The 21,616-nt window shown below is 45.3% G+C and overlaps 8 non-coding genes across 8 annotated transcripts; all 8 read left to right on the top strand.

Moving 5' to 3' along the window:
* Positions 1 to 1,970: 1,970 nt before the first annotated feature.
* Positions 1,971 to 2,044, top strand: trnan-guu (transfer RNA asparagine (anticodon GUU)). The gene has a single exon. It is a non-coding gene; the product is annotated as a tRNA-Asn (tRNA).
* A 2,133-nt stretch (positions 2,045 to 4,177) lies between these two features.
* On the top strand, positions 4,178 to 4,251 carry trnan-guu (transfer RNA asparagine (anticodon GUU)). The gene has a single exon. It is a non-coding gene; the product is annotated as a tRNA-Asn (tRNA).
* Positions 4,252 to 6,344: 2,093 nt separating this feature from the next.
* Positions 6,345 to 6,418, top strand: trnan-guu (transfer RNA asparagine (anticodon GUU)). Its single transcript has one exon. It is a non-coding gene; the product is annotated as a tRNA-Asn (tRNA).
* Positions 6,419 to 8,546: 2,128 nt separating this feature from the next.
* trnan-guu (transfer RNA asparagine (anticodon GUU)) lies at positions 8,547 to 8,620 on the top strand. The gene has a single exon. It is a non-coding gene; the product is annotated as a tRNA-Asn (tRNA).
* A 2,127-nt stretch (positions 8,621 to 10,747) lies between these two features.
* Positions 10,748 to 10,821, top strand: trnan-guu (transfer RNA asparagine (anticodon GUU)). The gene has a single exon. It is a non-coding gene; the product is annotated as a tRNA-Asn (tRNA).
* A 2,127-nt stretch (positions 10,822 to 12,948) lies between these two features.
* On the top strand, positions 12,949 to 13,022 carry trnan-guu (transfer RNA asparagine (anticodon GUU)). The gene has a single exon. It is a non-coding gene; the product is annotated as a tRNA-Asn (tRNA).
* A 4,329-nt stretch (positions 13,023 to 17,351) lies between these two features.
* trnak-uuu (transfer RNA lysine (anticodon UUU)) lies at positions 17,352 to 17,425 on the top strand. Its single transcript has one exon. It is a non-coding gene; the product is annotated as a tRNA-Lys (tRNA).
* Positions 17,426 to 19,544: 2,119 nt separating this feature from the next.
* trnan-guu (transfer RNA asparagine (anticodon GUU)) lies at positions 19,545 to 19,618 on the top strand. The gene has a single exon. It is a non-coding gene; the product is annotated as a tRNA-Asn (tRNA).
* The last annotated feature ends 1,998 nt before the right edge of the window (positions 19,619 to 21,616 follow it).

Genomic DNA, 21,616 nt, shown 5'->3' with positions numbered 1-21,616 from the left:
AAACCATGCACAGACGTCGAACCCATGCGAAATATATTAAGGTCGGTCGGGCTTCGAAAAAAGCAATGCAAATTCATTCAATGGCTGCACAATCTGGGACTGTTCCACCGCTGGGATTAGGGAAAACAAGTTGAATGCGGGGGACCATTTTAGTGATATTTTACCTGCATCAAATAAGTTCACTTTTATTGATGTACACTAAAAGTCCCTGGCTGACATTGTTCCAGTCCACTGCTAACAGCTGATCAAAGCAGGTGTGGAATTGCTCGTGACAGCTGAGCACCAAGCGCTGAATTTTCTTCAGTTTTCAAATCCAATTCCACACATCGTGAATCAGAATCACTGCTGTGAGAGTGGGAAATCGCTGCAAATACTCAACAGGACGGGCAACTTGTGAAAACTCTTTCCACTTTTGTTGTACCGACTTTTCTTAAAACTTCAAACTGGACCATATGGCAATATAAAGCGTGTGTGTGTGTCTGTGGCTGTGGCTGTCATGGTTCTATCGAAACTGTGAGTCTTGATGTTATGAGGGCGATGCATTGTGAGTGTGTCAGTTGTAAATCTCCTTTTATTTTGATAATATATATCAGGTTCTAAATATATAAATATTGTGCACTTGAGTATTATGGGTGTATCAGTGTGCTCATTCTGAATAAATGTGTGTGTGTGTGCGCGTGTGTGACTTCTCAATGTATTTGTGTGTATCTGTGTTGTGTATACATTTTTCAATGTGTCAAAGCAAAGTAAGAGAGCAATAAATAAGCAGAAAGTACACATAAACTCACACAATGCCACAACACGGTTCAGAAACACGCACACAAACTCACACAGTCCGACAAAACGGTTCAGAAACCCGCAGACAAACTCACACAGTCCTCGAACACCGTTCAGAGACACATTAAACTCACAGCGTCCCACAACACGCTGCAAAGCCACACACAAACTCACACGGTCCCACAGCACGGTTCAGAGACATACACAAACTTACACAGTCCCACAAAACGGTTCAGACACGCACACACAATCTCACTCAGTCCCGCCGTTCATTTAAATTACCTGTCGAGATCGATAGATCTTAAAACCAGAGACGTTCACCATCCTGACTGCACATATCCATTCCAGGAGCGAATGGGGGAGCACTGTTTCCGGCCAGTTCTGATATAGCACGAGGCTTGTCAATCAAGTCATGCTCCACCCAGCCAAGATTGAGTCACCTACCAGGTCGCAGTTTACTGTGTGTCAGAACCTGCCCCTCAGGTGTGGGAGATTCCAAGCTTAGTCTGTCGGTTAAAAGGGCATGGGGGCAGATTGGCCTTTTGCCATGTGTCAGTATCCTCAATAAAAGCCTCTTTGCCTGGGAAACCGGGTCTAACGGTAGCTACCTGGAGACGAACCGTCAACATTGTGAGTGCAAAAGCAAACGAATGGTGGATGCTGGAAATCTGAAATGAAAAGAGAAAATGCAGGAAATGCGCAGCAACTCAGGCAGCACATCTGGAAAGACAAACAGTGTTAGACTTTCTGGTGGGTAGCCTTTCTTCACAACTGGATAAAGTTAAGAGATTGAACAGGTATAAAGCGAGTGCAGAGGCAGAGGGAAAGGCGAAGGGGCAAGGTGTGGGATAGGGTGGAACTGTGGCCTGGAGAGTTTGTCTGTCAGGGGAAAGATTTCCGCAGCAGAACAGTGTGACATTGTTAAATGAGCTCTGTTTTGTGCTTCGTACAATTGTTGAATTGCCGCAACCGTTTTGACATTGTCCCCTTGTGAAATGGTTCTCCGACTGACGGAAAATGTGCTGGGGAGAAATTTTGATTTGTACCACCAGATGGCAGAGATAAACAGATACCATCCCGCAGCGTCGATCTGGAAAAGCTGATGACTGGCAGGATTCTCCAGCTCACACGACCTGAGACTCGAATTCATTGAAACACTGGTTTGCAGTGTCTTGGGTGATTTTTCTGTGGTCGTCTCTGTGGTGCAATTGGCTAGCGCGTTCGGCTGTTAACCGAAAAGTTGGTGGTTCAAACCAACCCAGGGACGTCGGTCCTTATTGAGCGTTTCACTTAGCGCCCCTGGACGTGCTTGTTCTGCTCTCTGTGTTTGCATTGGTGTCTTCTTTTCCTGATTATGAAACAACGCTGCTCTGATCCATTACCTGACTGTTTCCATGCATTCATGATAAGCAATTTTCAATGAAATGAGCAAAAACCATGCACAGACGTCGGAACCATGCTAAATATATTGAGGTCGGTCAGGCTTCGAAAAAAGCAATGCAAATTCATTCAATGGCTGCACAATCTGGGACTGTTCCACCGCTGGGATTAGGGAAAACAAATTGAATGCGGTGGACCATTTTAATGATATTTTACCTGCAACAAATAAGTTCACTTTTATTGATGTACACTAAACGTCCCTGGCTGACATTGTTCCAGTCCACTGCTAACAGCTGATCAAAGCAGGTGTGGAATTGCTCGTGACAGCTGAGCACCAAGCGCTGAATTTTCTTCAGTTTTCAAATCCAATTCCACACATCGTGACTCAGAATCACTGCTGTGAGGGTGGGATATCGCTGCAAATACTCAACAGGACGGGCAACTTGTGAAAACTCTTTCAATTTTTGTTGTACAGACTTTTCTTAAAACTTCAAACTGGACCATATGGCAATATAAAGCGTGTGTGTGTGTCTGTGCCTGTGGCTGTCATGGTTCTATCGAAACTGTGAGTCTTGATGTGATGAGGGCGATGCATTGTGAGTGTGTCAGTTGTAAATCTCCTTTTATTTTGATAATATATATCAGGTTCTAAATATATAAATATTGTGCACTTGAGTATTATGGGTTTATCAGTGTGCTCATTCTGAATAAATGTGTGTGTGTGTGCGTGTGTTACTTCTCAATGTATTTGTGTGTATCTGTGTTGTGTATACATTTTTCTATGTGTCAAAGCAAAGTAAGAGAGCAATAAATAAGCAGAAAGTACACATAAACTCACACAATGCCACAACACGGTTCAGAAACACGCACACAAACTCACACAATCCGACAAAACGGTTCAGAAACCCGCAGACAAACTCACACAGTCCTAGAACACCGTTGAGAGACACATTAAACTCACAGCGTCCCACAACACGCTGCAAAGCCACACACAAACTCACACGGTCCCACAGCACGGTTCAGAGACATACACAAACTTACACAGTCCCACAACACGGTTCAGACACGCACACACAATCTCACTCAGTCCCGCTGTTCATTTAAAATACCTGTCGAGCACGATAGATCTTAAAACCAGAGACGTTCACCATCCTGACTGCACATATCCATTCCAGTAGCGAAAGGGGGAGCACTGGCTCCGGCCAGTTCTGATATAGCACGAGGCTTGTCAATCAAGTCATGCTCCACCCAGCCCAGATTGAGTCACCTACCAGGTCGCAGTTTACTGTGTGTCAGAACCAGCCCCTCAGGTGTGGGAGATTCCAAGCTTAGTCTGTCGGTTAAAAGGGCATGGGGGCAGATTGGCCTTTTGCCATGTGGCAGTATCCTCAAAAAAAGCCTCTTTGCCTGGGAAACCGGGTCTAACGGTAGCTACCTGGAGACGAACCGTCAACATTGTGAGTGCAAAAGCAAACGAATGCTGGATGCTGGAAATCTGAAATGAAAAGAGAAAATGCAGGAAATGCGCAGCAACTCAGGCAGCACATCTGGAAAGACAAACAGTGTACGACTTTCTGGTGGGTAGCCTTTCTTCACAACTGGATAAAGGTTAGAGATTGAACAGGTATAAAGCGAGTGCAGAGGCAGAGGGAAAGGCGAAGGGGCAAGGTCTGGGATAGGGTGGAACTGTGGCCTGGAGAGTTTGTCTGTCAGGGGAAAGATTTCCGCAGCAGAACAGTGTGACATTGTTAAATGAGCTCTGTTTTGTGCTTCGTACAATTGTTGAATTGCCGCAACCGTTTTGACATTGTCCCCTTGTGAAATGGTTCTCCGACTGACGGAAAAAGTGCTGGGGAGAAATTTTGATTTGTACCACCAGATGGCAGAGATAAACAGATACCATCCCGCAGCGTCGATCTGGAAAAGCTGATGACTGGCAGGATTCTCCAGCTCACACGACCTGAGACTCGAATTCATTGAAACACTGCTTTGCAGTGTCTTGGGTGATTTTGCTGTGGTCGTCTCTGTGGCGCAATTGGCTAGCGCGTTGGGCTGTTAACCGAAAGGTTGGTAGTTCAAGCCCACCCAGGGACGTCGGCTATAATTGAGCATTTTACTTAGCGCCCCTGGACGTGCTTGTTCCACTCTCTGTGTTTGCATTGGTGTCTTCTTCTCCTGATTATTTAACAACGCTGCTCTGATCCATTACCTGACTGTTTCCATGCATTCATGATAAGCAATTTTCAATGAAATGAGCAAAAACCATGCACAGACGTCGAACCCATGCTAAATATATTAAGGTCGGTCGGGCTTCGAAAAAAGCAATGCAAATTCATTCAATGGCTGCACAATCTGGGACTGTTCCACCGCTGGGATTAGGGAAAACAAGTTGAATGCGGGGGACCATTTTAATGATATTTTACCTGCATCAAATAAGTTCACTTTTATTGATGTACACTAAAAGTCCCTGGCTGACATTGTTCCAGTCCACTGCTGACAGCTGATCAAAGCAGGTGTGGAATTGCTCGTGACAGCTGAGCACCAAGCGCTGAATTTTCTTCAGTTTTCAAATCCAATTCCACACATCGTGACTCAGAATCACTGCTGTGAGAGTGGGAAATCGCTGCAAATACTCAACAGGACGGGCAACTTGTGAAAACTCTTTCAATTTTTGTTGTACAGACTTTTCTTAAAACTTCAAACTGGACCATATGGCAATATAAAGCGTGTGTGTGTGTCTGTGGCTGTGGCTGTGATGGTTCTATCGAAACTGTGAGTCTTGATGTTATGAGGGCGATGCATTGTGAGTGTGTCAGTTGTAAATCTCCTTTTATTTTGATAATATATATCAGGTTCTAAATATATAAATATTGTGCACTTGAGTATTATGGGTGTATCAGTGTGCTCATTCTGAATAAATGTGTGTGTGTGTGTGCGTGTGTTACTTCTCAATGTATTTGTGTGTATCTGTGTTGTGTATACATTTTTCTATGTGTCAAAGCAAAGTAAGAGAGCAATAAATAAGCAGAAAGTACACATAAACTCACACAATGCCACAACACGGTTCAGAAACACGCACACAAACTCACACAGTCCTAGAACACCGTTCAGAGACACATTAAACTCACAGCGTCCCACAACACGCTGCAAAGCCACACACAAACTCACACGGTCCCACAGCACGGTTCAGAGACATACACAAACTTACACAGTCCCACAACACGGTTCAGACACGCACACAGAATCTCACTCAGTCCCGCCGTTCATTTAAAATACCTGTCGAGCACGATAGATCTTAAAACCAGAGACGTTCACCATCCTGACTGCACATATCCATTCCAGTAGCGAAAGGGGGAGCACTGGCTCCGGCCAGTTCTGATATAGCACGAGGCTTGTCAATCAGGTCATGCTCCACCCAGCCCAGATTGAGTCACCGACCAGGTCGCAGTTTACTGTGTGTCAGAACCTGCCCCTCAGGTGTGGGAGATTCCAAGCTTAGTCTGTCGGTTAAAAGGGCATGGGGGCAGATTGGCCTTTTGCCATGTGGCAGTATCCTCAATAAAAGCCTCTTTGCCTGGGAAACCGGGTCTAACGGTAGCTACCTGGAGACGAACCGTCAACATTGTGAGTGCAAAAGCAAACGAATGGTGGATGCTGGAAATCTGAAATGAAAAGAGAAAATGCAGGAAATGCGCAGCAACTCAGGCAGCACATCTGGAAAGACAAACAGTGTTAGACTTTCTGGTGGGTAGCCTTTCTTCACAACTGGATAAAGGTTAGAGATTGAACAGGTTGTAAAGCGAGTGCAGAGGCAGAGGGAAAGGCGAAGGGGCAAGGTGTGGGATAGGGTGGAACTGTGGCCTGGAGAGTTTGTCTGTCAGGGGAAAGATTTCCGCAGCAGAACAGTGTGACATTGTTAAATGAGCTCTGTTTTGTGCTTCGTACAATTGTTGAATTGCCGCAACCGTTTTGACATTGTCCCCTTGTGAAATGGTTCTCCGACTGACGGAAAAAGTGCTGGGGAGAAATTTTTATTTGTACCACCAGATGGCAGAGATAAACAGATACCATCCCGCAGCGTCGATCTGGAAAAGCTGATGACTGGAGGATTCTCCAGCTCACACGACCTGAGACTCGAATTCATTGAAACAGTGGTTTGCAGTGTCTTGCGTGGTTTTGCTGCGGTCGTCTCTGTGGCGCAATTGGCTAGCGCGTTTGGCTGTTAACTGAAAGGTTGGTGGTTCAAGCTCACCCAGGGACGTCCACCATTATTCAGTGTTTTACTTAGCGCCCCTGGACGTGCTTGTTCAACTCTCTGTGTTTGCATTGGTGTCTTCTTTTCCTGATTATTTAACAACGCTGCTCTGATCCATTACCTGACTGTTTCCATGCATTCATGATAAGCAATTTTCAATGAAATGAGCAAAAACCATGCACAGACGTCGAACCCATATATTAAGGACGGTCGGGCTTCGACAAAAGCAATGCAAATTCAATCAATGGCTGCACAATCTGGGACTGTTCCACCGCTGGGATTAGGGAAAACAAGTTGAATGCGGTGGACCATTTTAATGATATTTTACCTGCATCAAATAAGTTCACTTTTATTGATGTACACTAAAAGTCCCTGGCTGACATTGTTCCAGTCCACTGCTAACAGCTGATCAAAGCAGGTGTGGAATTGCTCGTGACAGCTGAGCACCAAGCGCTGAATTTTCTTCAGTTTTCAAATCCAATTCCACACATCGTGACTCAGAATCACTGCTGTGAGAGTGGGAAATCGCTGCAAATACTCAACAGGACGGGCAACTTGTGAAAACTCTTTCAATTTTTGTTGTCCAGACTTTTCTTAAAACTTCAAACTGGACCATATGGCAATATAAAGCGTGTGTGTGTGTCTGTGGCTGTGGCTGTGATGGTTCTATCGAAACTGAGAGTCTTGATGTTATGAGGGCGATGCATTGTGAGTGTGTCAGTTGTAAATCTCCTTTTATTTTGATAATATATATCAGGTTCTAAATATATAAATATTGTGCACTTGAGTATTATGGGTGTATCAGTGTGCTCATTCTGAATAAATGTGTGTGTGTGTGTGCGTGTCTTACTTCTCAATGTATTTGTGTGTATCTGTGTTGTGTATACATTTTTCTATGTGTCAAAGCAAAGTAAGAGAGCAATAAATAAGCAGAAAGTACACATAAACTCACACAATGCCACAACACGGTTCAGAAACATGCACACAAACTCACACAGTCCGACAAAACGGTTCAGAAACCCGCAGACAAACTCACACAGTCCTAGAACACCGTTCAGAGACACATTAAACTCACACCGTCCCACAACATGCTGCAAAGCCACACACAAACTCACACGGTCCCACAGCACGGTTCAGAGACATACACAAACTTACACAGTCCCACAACACGGTTCAGACACGCACACACAATCTCACTCAGTCCCGCCGTTCATTTAAAATACCTGTCGAGCACGATAGATCTTAAAACCAGAGACGTTCACCATCCTGACTGCACATATCCATTCCAGTAGCGAAAGGGGGAGCACTGGCTCCGGCCAGTTCTGATATAGCACGAGGCTTGTCAATCAAGTCATGCTCCACCCAGCCCAGATTGAGTCACCTACCAGGTCGCAGTTTACTGTGTGTCAGAACCTGCCCCTCAGGTGTGGGAGATTCCAAGCTTAGTCTGTCGGTTAAAAGGGCATGGGGGCAGATTGGCCTTTTGCCATGTGGCAGTATCCTCAAAAAAAGCCTCTTTGCCTGGGAAACCGGGTCTAACGGTAGCTACCTGGAGACGAACCGTCAACATTGTGAGTGCAAAAGCAAACGAATGCTGGATGCTGGAAATCTGAAATGAAAAGAGAAAATGCAGGAAAAGCGCAGCAACTCAGGCAGCACATCTGGAAAGATAAACGGTGTTAGACGTTCCGGTGGGTAGCCTTTCTTCACAACTGGATAAAGGTTAGAGATTGAACAGGTATAAAGCGAGTGCAGAGGCAGAGGGAAAGGCGAAGGGGCAAGGTCTGGGATAGGGTGGAACTGTGGCCTGGAGAGTTTGTCTGTCAGGGGAAAGATTTCCGCAGCAGAACAGTGTGACATTGTTAAATGAGCTCTGTTTTGTGCTTCGTACAATTGTTGAATTGCCGCAACCGTTTTGACATTGTCCCCTTGTGAAATGGTTCTCCGACTGACGGAAAAAGTGCTGGGGAGAAATTTTGATTTGTACCACCAGATGGCAGAGATAAACAGATACCATCCCGCAGCGTCGATCTGGAAAAGCTGATGACTGGCAGGATTCTCCAGCTCACACGACCTGAGACTCGAATTCATTGAAACACTGGTTTACAGTGTCTTGCATGATTTTGCTGTGGTTGTTTCTGTGGCGCAATTGGCTAGCGCGTTCGGCTGTTAACCGAAAGGTTGGTGGTTCAAGCCCACCCAGGGACGTCGGCCATTATTGAGCGTTTTACTTAGCGCCCCTGGACGTGCTTGTTCTACTCTCTGTGTTTGCATTGGTGTCTTCTTTTCCTGATTATTTAACAACGCTGCTCTGATCCATTACCTGACTGTTTCCATGCATTCATGATAAGCAATTTTCAATGAAATGAGCAAAAACCATGCACAGACGTCGAACCCATATATTAAGGACGGTCGGGCTTCGAAAAAAGCAATGCAAATTCATTCAATGGCTGCACAATCTGGGACTGTTCCACCGCTGGGATTAGGGAAAACAAGTTGAATGCGGGGGACCATTTTAATGATATTTTACCTGCATCAAATAAGTTCACTTTTATTGATGTACACTAAAAGTCCCTGGCTGACATTGTTCCAGTCCACTGCTGACAGCTGATCAAAGCAGGTGTGGAATTGCTCGTGACCGCTGAGCACCAAGCGCTGAATTTTCTTCAGTTTTCAAATCCAATTCCACACATCGTGACTCAGAATCACTGCTGTGAGAGTGGGAAATCGCTGCAAATACTCAACAGGACGGGCAACTTGTGAAAACTCTTTCAATTTTTGTTGTCCAGACTTTTCTTAAAACTTCAAACTGGACCATATGGCAATATAAAGCGTGTGTGTGTGTCTGTGGCTGTGGCTGTGATGGTTCTATCGAAACTGAGAGTCTTGATGTTATGAGGGCGATGCATTGTGAGTGTGTCAGTTGTAAATCTCCTTTTATTTTGATAATATATATCAGGTTCTAAATATATAAATATTGTGCACTTGAGTATTATGGGTGTATCAGTGTGCTCATTCTGAATAAATGTGTGTGTGTGTGTGCGTGTGTTCCTTCTCAATGTATTTGTGTGTATCTGTGTTGTGTATACATTTTTCTATGTGTCAAAGCAAAGTAAGAGAGCAATAAATAAGCAGAAAGTACACATAAACTCACACAATGCCACAACACGGTTCAGAAACATGCACACAAACTCACACAGTCCGACAAAATGGTTCAGAAACCCGCAGACAAACTCACACAGTCCAAGAACACCGTTCAGAGACACATTAAACTCACAGCGTCCCACAACACGCTGCAAAGCCACACACAAACTCACACGGTCCCACAGCACGGTTCAGAGACATACACAAACTTACACAGTCCCACAACACGGTTCAGACACGCACACACAATCTCACTCAGTCCCGCCGTTCATTTAAAATACCTGTCGAGCACGATAGATCTTAAAACCAGAGACGTTCACCATCCTGACTGCACATATCCATTCCAGTAGCGAAAGGGGGAGCACTGGCTCCGGCCAGTTCTGATATAGCACGAGGCTTGTCAATCAAGTCATGCTCCACCCAGCCCAGATTGAGTCACCTACCAGGTCGCAGTTTACTGTGTGTCAGTACCTGCCCCTCAGGTGTGGGAGATTCCAAGCTTAGTCTTTCGTTTAAAAGGGCATGGGGGCAGATTGGCCTTTTGCCATGTGGCAGTATCCTCAATAAAAGCCTCTTTGCCTGGGAAACCGGGTCTAACGGTAGCTACCTGGAGACGAACTGTCAACATTGTGAGTGCAAAAGCAAACGAATGGTGGATGCTGGAAATCTGAAATGAAAAGAGAAAATGCAGGAAATGCGCAGCAACTCAGGCAGCACATCTGGAAAGACAAACAGTGTTAGACTTTCTGGTGGGTAGCCTTTCTTCACAACTGGATAAAGGTTAGAGATTGAACAGGTATAAAGCGAGTGCAGAGGCAGAGGGAAAGGCGAAGGGGCAAGGTGTGGGATAGGGTGGAACTGTGGCCTGGAGAGTTTGTCTGTCAGGGGAAAGATTTCCGCAGCAGAACAGTGTGACATTGTTAAATGAGCTCTGTTTTGTGCTTCGTACAATTGTTGAATTGCCGCAACCGTTTTGACATTGTCCCCTTGTGAAATGGTTCTCCGACTGACGGAAAAAGTGCTGGGGAGAAATTTTTATTTGTACCACCAGATGGCAGAGATAAACAGATACCATCCCGCAGCGTCGATCTGGAAAAGCTGATGACTGGAGGATTCTCCAGCTCACACGACCTGAGACTCGAATTCATTGAAACACTGGTTTGCAGTGTCTTGCGTGATTTTGCTGTGGTCGTCTCTGTGGCGCAATTGGCTAGCGCGTTCGGCTGTTAACTGAAAGGTTGGTGGTTCAAACCCACCCAGGGACGTCGGCCATTATTCAGTGTTTTAATTAGCGCCCCTGCACGTGCTTGTTCAACTCTCTGTGTTTGCATTGGTGTCTTCTTTTCCTGATTATTTAACAACGCTGCTCTGATCCATTACCTGACTGTTTCCATGCATTCATGATAAGCAATTTTCAATGAAATGAGCAAAAACCATGCACAGACGTCGAACCCATATATTAAGGACGGTCGGGCTTCGAAAAAAGCAATGCAAATTCATTCAATGGCTGCACAATCTGGGACTGTTCCACCGCTGGGATTAGGGAAAACAAGTTGAATGCGGTGGACCATTTTAATGATATTTTACCTGCATCAAATAAGTTCACTTTTATTGATGTACACTAAAAGTCCCTGGCTGACATTGTTGCAGTCCACTGCTAACAGCTGATCAAAGCAGGTGTGGAATTACTCGTGACAGCTGAGCACCAAGCGCTGAATTTTCTTCAGTTTTCAAATCCAATTCCACACATCGTGACTCAGAATCACTGCTGTGAGAGTGGGAAATCGCTGCAAATACTCAACAGGACGGGCAACCTGTGAAAACCCTTCCAATTTTTGTTGTACAGACTTTTCTTAAAACTTCAAACTGGACCATATGGCAATATAAAGCGTGTGTGTGTGTCTGTGGCTGTGGCTGTCATGGTTCTATCGAAACTGAGAGTCTTGATGTTATGAGGGCGATGCATTGTGAGTGTGTCAGTTGTAAATCTCCTTTTATTTTGATAATATATATCAGGTTCTAAATATATAAATATTGTGCACTTGAGTATTATGGGTGTATCAGTGTGCTCATTCTGAATAAATGTGTGTGTGTGCGTGCGTGTGTTACTTCTCAATGTATTTGTGTGTATCTGTGTTGTGTATACATTTTTCTATGTGTCAAAGCAAAGTAAGAGAGCAATAAATAAGCAGAAAGTACACATAAACTCACACAATGCCACAACACGGTTCAGAAACATGCACACAAACTCACACAGTCCGACAAAACGGTTCAGAAACCCGCAGACAAACTCACACAGTCCTAGAACACCGTTCAGAGACACATTAAACTCACAACGTCCCACAACACGCTGCAAAGCCACACACAAACTCACACGGTCCCACAGCACGGTTCAGAGACATACACAAACTTACACAGTCCCACAACACGGTTCAGACACGCACACACAATCTCACTCAGTCCCGCCGTTCATTTAAAATACCTATCGAGCACGATAGATCTTAAAACCAGAGACGTTCACCATCCTGACTGCACATATCCATTCCAGTAGCGAAAGGGGGAGCACTGGCTCCGGCCAGTTCTGATATAGCACGAGGCTTGTCAATCAAGTCATGCTCCACCCAGCCCAGATTGAGTCACCTACCAGGTCGCAGTTTACTGTGTGTCAGAACCTGCCCCTCAGGTGTGGGAGATTCCAAGCTTAGTCTGTCGGTTAAAAGGGCATGGGGGCAGATTGGCCTTTTGCCATGTGGCAGTATCCTCAATAAAAGCCTCTTTGCCTGGGAAACCGGGTCTAACGGTAGCTACCTGGAGACGAACCGTCAACATTGTGAGTGCAAAAGCAAACGAATGGTGGATGCTGGAAATCTGAAATGAAAAGAGAAAATGCAGGAAATGCGCAGCAACTCAGGCAGCACATCTGGAAAGACAAACAGTGTTAGACTTTCTGGTGGGTAGCCTTTCTTCACAACTGGATAAAGGTTAGAGATTGAACAGGTATAAAGCGAGTGCAGAGGCAGAGGGAAAGGCGAAGGGGCAAGGTCTGGGACAGGGTGGAACTGTGGCCCGGAGAGTTTGTCTGTCAGGGGAAAGATTTCCGCAGCAGAACAGTGTGACATTGTTAAATGAGCTCTGTTTTGTGCTTCGTACAATTGTTGAATTGCCGCAACCGTTTTGACATTGTCCCCTTGTGAAATGGTTCTCCGACTGACGGAAAAAGTGCTGGGGAGAAATTTTGATTTGTACCACCAGATGGCAGAGATAAACAGATACCATCCCGCAGCGTCGATCTGGAAAAGCTGATGACTGGAGGATTCTCCAGCTCACACGACCTGAGACTCGAATTCATTGAAACACTGGTTTGCAGTGTCTTGCGTGATTTTGCTGCGGTAGTCTCTGTGGCGCAATTGGCTAGCGCGTTCGGCTGTTAACCGAAAGGTTGGTGGTTCAAACCCACCCAGGGACGTCGGCCCTTATTGAGCGTTTCACTTAGCGCCCCTGGACGTGCTTGTTCTACTTTCTGTGTTTGCATTGGTGTCTGCTTTTCCTGATTATTTAACAACGCTGCTCTGATCCATTTCCTGACTGTTTCCATGCATTCATGATTCGCAATTTTCAATGAAATGAGCAAAAACTATGCACAGACGTCGATCCCATATATTAAGGTCGGTCGGGCTTCGAAAAAAGCAATGCAAATTCATTCAATGGCTGCACAATCTGGGACTGTTCCACCGCTGGGATTAGGGAAAACAAGTTGAATGCGGGGGACCATTTTAATGATATTTTACCTGCATCAAATAAGTTCACTTTTATTGATGTACACTAAAAGTCCCTGGCTGACATTGTTCCAGTCCACTGCTAACAGCTGATCAAAGCAGGTGTGGAATTGCTCGTGACAGCTGAGCACCAAGCGCTGAATTTTCTTCAGTTTTCAAATCCAATTCCACACTTCGTGACTCAGAATCACTGCTGTGAGAGTGGGAAATCGCTGCAAATACTCAACAGGACGGGCAACTTGTGAAAACTCTTTCAATTTTTGTTGTCCAGACTTTTCTTAAAACTTCAAACTGGACCATATGGCAATATAAAGCGTGTGTGTGTGTCTGTGGCTGTGGCTGTGATGGTTCTATCGATACTGAGAGTCTTGATGTTATGAGGGCGATGCATTGTGAGTGTGTCAGTTGTAAATCTCCTTTTATTTTGATAATATATATCAGGTTCTAAATATATAAATATTGTGCACTTGAGTATTATGGGTGTATCAGTGTGCTCATTCTGAATAAATGTGTGTGTGTGTGTGCGTGTCTTACTTCTCAATGTATTTTTGTGTATCTGTGTTGTGTATACATTTTTCTATGTGTCAAAGCAAAGTAAGAGCGCAATAAATAAGCAGAAAGTACACATAAACTCACACAATGCCACAACACGGTTCAGAAACATGCACACAAACTCACACAGTCCGACAAAACGGTTCAGAAACCCGCAGACAAACTCACACAGTCCTAGAACACCGTTCAGAGACATATTAAACTCACACCGTCCCACAACACGCTGCAAAGCCACACACAAACTCACACGGTCCCACAGCACGGTTCAGAGACATACACAAACTTACACAGTCCCACAACACGGTTCAGATACGCACACACAATCTCACTCAGTCCCGCCGTTCATTTAAAATACCTGTCGAGCACGATAGATCTTAAAACCAGAGACGTTCACCATCCTGACTGCACATATCCATTCCAGTAGCGAAAGGGGGAGCACTGGCTCCGGCCAGTTCTGATATAGCACGAGGCTTGTCAATCAAGACATGCTCCACCCAGCCCAGATTGAGTCACCTACCAGGTCGCAGTTTACTGTGTGTCAGAACCTGCCCCTCAGGTGTGGGAGATTCCAAGCTTAGTCTGTCGGTTAAAAGGGCATGGGGGCAGATTGGCCTTTTGCCATGTGGCAGTATCCTCAAAAAAAGCCTCTTTGCCTGGGAAACCGGGTCTAACGGTAGCTACCTGGAGACGAACCGTCAACATTGTGAGTGCAAAAGCAAACGAATGCTGGATGCTGGAAATCTGAAATGAAAAGAGAAAATGCAGGAAATGCGCAGCAACTCAGGCAGCACATCTGGAAAGACAAACAGTGTTAGACTTTCTGGTGGGTAGCCTTTCTTCACAACTGGATAAAGGTTAGAGATTGAACAGGTATAAAGCGAGTGCAGAGGCAGAGGGAAAGGCGAAGGGGCAAGGTCTGGGATAGGGTGGAACTGTGGCCTGGAGAGTTTGTCTGTCAGGGGAAAGATTTCCCCAACAGAACAGTGTGACATTGTTAAATGAGCTCTGTTTTGTGCTTCGTACAATTGTTGAATTGCCGCAACCGTTTTGACATTGTCCCCTTGTGAAATGGTTCTCCGACTGACGGAAAATGTGCTGGGGAGAAATTTTGATTTGTACCACCAGATGGCAGAGATAAACAGATACCATCCCGCAGAGTCGATCTGGAAAAGCTGATGACTGGCAGGATTCTCCAGCTCACACGACCTGAGACTCGAATTCATTGCAACACTGGTTTGCAGTGTCTTGGGTGATTTTGCTGTGGTCGTCTCTGTGGCGCAATTGGCTAGCGCATTCGGCTGTTAACCGAAGGGTTGGTATTTCAAGCCCACCCTGGGTCGTCGGCCATTATTGAGCGTTTTACTTAGCGCCCCTGGACGTGCTTGTTCTACTCTCTGTGTTTGCATTGGTGTCTTCTTTTCCTGATTATTTAACAACGCTGCTCTGATCCATTACCTGACTGTTTCCATGCATTCATGATAAGCAATTTTCAATGAAATGAGCAAAAACCATGCACAGACGTCGAACCCATATATTAAGGACGGTCGGGCTACGAAAAAAGCAATGCAAATTCATTCAATGGCTGCACAATCTGGGACTGTTCCACCGCTGGGATTAGGGAAAACAAGTTGAATGCGGTGGACCATTTTAATGATATTTTACCTGCATCAAATAAGTTCACTTTTATTGATGTACACTAAAAGTCCCTGGCTGACATTGTTCCAGTCCACTGCTGACAGCTGATCAAAGCAGGTGTGGAATTGCTCGTGACAGCTGAGCACCAAGCGCTGAATTTTCTTCAGTTTTCAAATCCAATTCCACACATCGTGACTCAGAATCACTGCTGTGAGAGTGGGAAATCGCTGCAAATACTCAACAGGACGGGCAACTTGTGAAAACTCTTTCAATTTTTGTTGTACAGACTTTTCTTGAAACTTCAAACTGGACCATATGGCAATATAAAGCGTGTGTGTGTGTCTGTGGCTGTGGCTGTGATGGTTCTATCGAAACTGAGAGTCTTGATGTTATGAGGGCGATGCATTGTGAGTGTGTCAGTTGTAAATCTCCTTTTATTTTGATAATATATATCAGGTTCTAAATATATAAATATTGTGCACTTGAGTATTATGGGTGTATCAGTGTGCTCATTCTGAATAAATGTGTGTTTGTGTGTGCGTGTGTTACTTCTCAATGTATTTGTGTGTATCTGTGTTGTGTATACATTTTTCTATGTGTCAAAGCAAAGTAAGAGAGCAATAAATAAGCAGAAAGTACACATAAACTTACACAATGCCACAACACGGTTCAGAAACAAGCACACAAACTCACACAGTCCGACAAAACGGTTCAGAAACCCGCAGACAAACTCACACAGTCCTAGAACACCGTTCAGAGACACATTAAACTCACACCGTCCCACAACACGCTGCAAAGCCACACACAAATCACACGGTCCCACAGCACGGTTCAGAGACATACACAAACTTACACAGTCCCACAACACGGTTCAGACACGCACACACAATCTGACTCAGTCCCGCCGTTCATTTAAAATACCTGTCGAGCACGATAGATCTTAAAACCAGAGACGTTCACCATCCTGACTGCACATATCCATTCCAGTAGCGAAAGGGGGAGCACTGGCTCCGGCCAGTTCTGATACAGCACGAGGCTTGTCAATCAAGTCATGCTCCACCCAGCCCAGATTGAGGCACCGACCAGGTCGCAGTTTACTGTGTGTCAGAACCTGCCCCTCAGGTGTGGGAGATTCCAAGCTTAGTCTGTCAGTTAAAAGGGCATGGGGCCAGATTGGCCTTTTGCCATGTGGCAGTATCCTCAAAAAAAGCCTCTTTGCCTGGGAAACCGGGTCTAACGGTAGCTACCTGGAGACGAACCGTCAACATTGTGAGTGCAAAAGCAAACGAATGGTGGATGCTGGAAATCTGAAATGAAAAGAGAAAATGCAGGAAATGCGCAGCAACTCAGGCAGCACATCTGGAAAGACAAACAGTGTTAGACTTTCTGGTGGGTAGCCTTTCTTCACAACTGGATAAAGGTTAGAGATTGAACAGGTATAAAGCGAGTGCAGAGGCAGAGGGAAAGGCGAAGGGGCAAGGTCTGGGATAGGGTTGAACTGTGGCCTGGAGAGTTTGTCTGTCAGGGGAAAGATTTCCGCAGCAGAACAGAGTGACATTGTTAAATGAGCTCTGTTTTGTGCTTCGTACAATTGTTGAATTGCCGCAACCGTTTTGACATTGTCCCCTTGTGAAATGGTTCTCCGACTGACGGAAAAAGTGCTGGGGAGAAATTTTGATTTGTACCACCAGATGGCAGAGATAAACAGATACCATCCCGCAGTGTCGATCTGGAAAAGCTGATGACTGGCAGGATTCTCCAGCTCACACGACCTGAGACTCGAATTCATTGAAACACTGGTTTGCAGTGTCTTGCGTAATTTTGCTGTGGTTGTATCTGTGGCGCAATTGGCTAGCGCGTTTGGCTTTTAACCGAAAGGTTGGTGGTTCAAGACCACCCAGGGACGTCGGCCATTATTGAGCGTTTTACTTAGCGCCCCTGGACGTGCTTGTTCTACTCTCTGTGTTTGCATTGGTGTCTTCTTTTCCTGATTATTTAACAACGCTGCTCTGATCCATTACCTGACTGTTTCCATGCATTCATGATAAGCAATTTTCAATGAAATGAGCAAAAACCATGCACAGACGTCGAACCCAGATATTAAGGTCGGTCGGGCTTCGAAAAAAGCAATGCAAATTCATTCAATGGCTGCACAATCTGGGACTGTTCCACCGCTGGGATTAGGGAAAACAAGTGAATGCGGTGGACCATTTTAATGATATTTTACCTGCATCAAATAAGTTCACTTATATTGATGTACACTAAAAGTCCCTGGCTGACATTGTTGCAGTCCACTGCTAACAGCTGATCAAAGCAGGTGTGGAATTACTCGTGACAGCTGAGCACCAAGCACTGAATTTTCTTCAGTTTTCAAATCCAATTCCACACATCGTGACTCAGAATCACTGCTCTGAGAGTGGGAAATCGCTGCAAATACTCAACAGGACGGGCAACTTGTGAAAACTTTCAATTTTTGTTGTACAGACTTTTCTTAAAACTTCAAACTGGACCATATGGCAATATAAAGCGTGTGTGTGTGTCTGTGGCTGTCATGGTTCTATCGAAACTGTGAGTCTTGATGTTCTGAGGGCGATGCATTGTGAGTGTGTCAGTTGTAAATCTCCTTTTATTTTGATAATATATATCAGGTTCTAACTATATAAATGTTGTGCACTTGAGTATTATGGGTGTATCAGTGTGCTCATTCTGAATAAATGTGTGTGTGTGTGTGCGTGTGTTACTTCTCAATGTATTTGTGTGTATCTGTGTTGTGTATACATTTTTCTATGTGTCAAAGCAAAGTAAGAGAGCAATAAATAAGCAGAAAGTACACATAAACTCACACAATGCCACAACACGGTTCCGAAACACGCACACAAACTCACACAGTCCGACAAAACGGTTCAGAAACCCGCAGACAAACTCACACAGTCCTAGAACACCGTTCAGAGACACATTAAACTCACAGCGTCCCACAACACGCTGCAAAGCCACACACAAACTCACACGGTCCCACAGCACGGTTCAGAGACATACACAAACTTACACAGCCCCACAACACGGTTCAGACACGCACACACAATCTCACTCAGTCCCGCCGTTCATTTTAAATACCTGTCGAGCACGATAGATCTTAAAACCAGAGACGTTCACCATCCTGACTGCACATATCCATTCCAGTCGCGAAAGGGGGAGCACTGGCTCCGGCCAGTTCTGATTTAGCACGAGGCTTGTCAATCAAGTCATGCTCCACCCAGCCCAGATTGAGTCACCTACCAGGTCGCAGTTTACTGTGTGTCAGAACCTGCCCCTCAGGTGTGGGAGATTCCAAGCTTAGTCTGTCGGTTAAAAGGGCATGGGGGCAGATTGGCCTTTTGCCATGTGGCAGTATCCTCAATAAAAGCCTCTTTGCCTGGGAAACCGGGTCTAACGGTAGCTACCTGGAGACGAACCGTCAACATTGTGAGTGCAAAAGCAAACGAATGGTGGATGCTGGAAATCTGAAATGAAAAGAGAAAATGCAGGAAATGCGCAGCAACTCAGGCAGCACATCTGGAAAGACAAACAGTGTTAGACTTTCTGGTGGGTAGCCTTTCTTCACAACTGGATAAAGGTTAGGGATTGAACAGGTATAAAGCGAGTGCAGAGGCAGAGGGAAAGGCGAAGGGGCAAGGTGTGGGATAGGGTGGAACTGTGGCCTGGAGAGTTTGTCTGTCAGGGGAAAGATTTCCGCAGCAGAACAGTGTGACATTGTTAAATGAGCTCTGTTTTGTGCTTCGTACAATTGTTGAATTGCCGCAACCGTTTTGACATTGTCCCCTTGTGAAATGGTTCTCCGACTGACGGAAAAAGTGCTGGGGAGAAATTTTGATTTGTACCACCAGATGGCAGAGATAAACAGATACCATCCCGCAGCGTCGATCTGGAAAAGCTGATGACTGGCAGGATTCTCCAGCTCACACGACCTGAGACTCGAATTCATTGAAACACTGGTTTGCAGTGTCTTGCGTGATTTTGCTGTGGTTGTCTCTGTGGCGCAATTGGCTAGCGCGTTCGGCTGTTAATCGAAAGGTTGGTGGCTCAAGCCCACCCAGGGACGTCGGCCCTTATTGAGCGTTTCATTTAGCGCCCCTGGACGTGCTTGTTCTACTCTCTGTGTTTGCATTGGTGTCTTCTTTTCCTGATTATTTAACAACGCTGCTCTGATCCATTACCTGACTGTTTCCATGCATTCATGATAAGCAATTTTCAATGAAATGAGCAAAAACCATGCACAGACGTCGAACCCATGCTAAATATATTAAGGTCGGTCGGGCTTCGAAAAAAGCAATGCAAATTCATTCAATGGCTGCACAATCTGGGACTGTTCCACCGCTGGGATTAGGGAAAACAAGTTGAATGCGGTGGACCATTTTAATGATATTTTACCTGCATCAAATAAGTTCACTTTTATTGATGTGCACTAAAAGTCCCTGGCTGACATTGTTCCAGTCCACTGCTAACAGCTGATCAAAGCAGGTGTGGAATTGCTCGTGACAGCTGAGCACCAAGCGCTGAATTTTCTTCAGTTTTCAAATCCAATTCCACACATCGTGACTCAGAATCACTGCTGTGAGAGTGGGAAATCGCTGCAAATACTCAACAGGACGGGCAACTTGTGAAAACTCTTTCAATTTTTGTTGTACAAACTTTTCTTAAAACTTCAAACTGGACCATATGGCAATATAAAGCGTGTGTGTGTGTCTGTGGCTGTGGCTGTGATGGTTCCATCGAAACTGAGAGTCTTGATGTTATGAGGGCGATGCATTGTGAGTGTGTCAGTTGTAAATCTCCTTTTATTTTGATAATATATATCAGGTTCTAAATATATAAATATTGTGCACTTGAGTATTATGGGTGTATCAGTGTGCTCATTCTGAATAAATGTGTGTGTGTGTGTGCGTGTGTTACTTCTCAATGTATTTGTGTGTATCTGTGTTGTGTATACATTTTTCTATGTGTCAAAGCAAAGTAAGAGAGCAATAAATAAGCAGAAAGTACACATAAACTCACACAATGCCACAACACGGTTCAGAAACACGCACACAAACTCACACAGTCCGACAAAACGGTTCAGAAACCCGCAGACAAACTCACACAGTCCTAGAACACCGTTCAGAGACACATTAAACTCACAGCGTCCCACAACACGCTGCAAAGCCACACACAAACTCACACGGTCCCACAGCACGGTTCAGAGACATACACAAACTTACACAGTCCCACAACACGGTTCAGACACGCACACACAATCTCACTCAGTCCCGCCGTTCATTTAAAATACCTGTCGAGCACGATAGATCTTAAAACCAGAGACGTTCACCATCCTGACTGCACATATCCATTCCAGTAGCGAAAGGGGGAGCACTGGCTCCAGCCAGTTCTGATATAGCACGAGGCTTGTCAATCAAGTCATGCTCCACCCTGCCCAGATTGAGACACCTACCAGGTCGCAGTTTACTGTGTGTCAGAACCTGCCCCTCAGGTGTGGAAGATTCCAAGCTTAGTATGTCGGTTAAAAGGGCATGGGGGCAGATTGGCCTTTTGCCATGTGGCAGTATCCTCAATAAAAGCCTCTTTGCCTGGGAAACCGGGTCTAACGGTAGCTACCTGGAGACGAACCGTCAACATTGTGAGTGCAAAAGCAAACGAATGGTGGATGCTGGAAATCTGAAATGAAAAGAGAAAATGCAGGAAATGCGCAGCAACTCAGGCAGCACATCTGGAAAGACAAACAGTGTTAGACTTTCTGGTGGGTAGCCTTTCTTCACAACTGGATAAAGGTTAGAGATTGAACAGGCATAAAGCGAGTGCAGAGGCAGAGGGCAAGGCGAAGGGGCAGGGTCTGGGAGAGGGTGGAACTGTGGCCTGGAGAGTTTGTCTGTCAGGGGAAAGATTTCCGCAGCAGAACAGTGTGACATTGTTAAATGAGCTCTGTTTTGTGCTTCGGACAATTGTTGAATTGCCGCAACCGTTTTGACATTGTCCCCTTGTGAAATGGTTCTCCGACTGACGGAAAAAGTGCTGGGGAGAAATTTTGATTTGTACCACCAGATGG

Source organism: Heterodontus francisci, chromosome 22 (assembly GCF_036365525.1).
Source record: "Heterodontus francisci isolate sHetFra1 chromosome 22, sHetFra1.hap1, whole genome shotgun sequence".
In the NCBI taxonomy this organism is placed as follows: domain Eukaryota; kingdom Metazoa; phylum Chordata; class Chondrichthyes; order Heterodontiformes; family Heterodontidae; genus Heterodontus; species Heterodontus francisci.
This window is presented reverse-complemented; position numbering and strand designations above follow the sequence as displayed.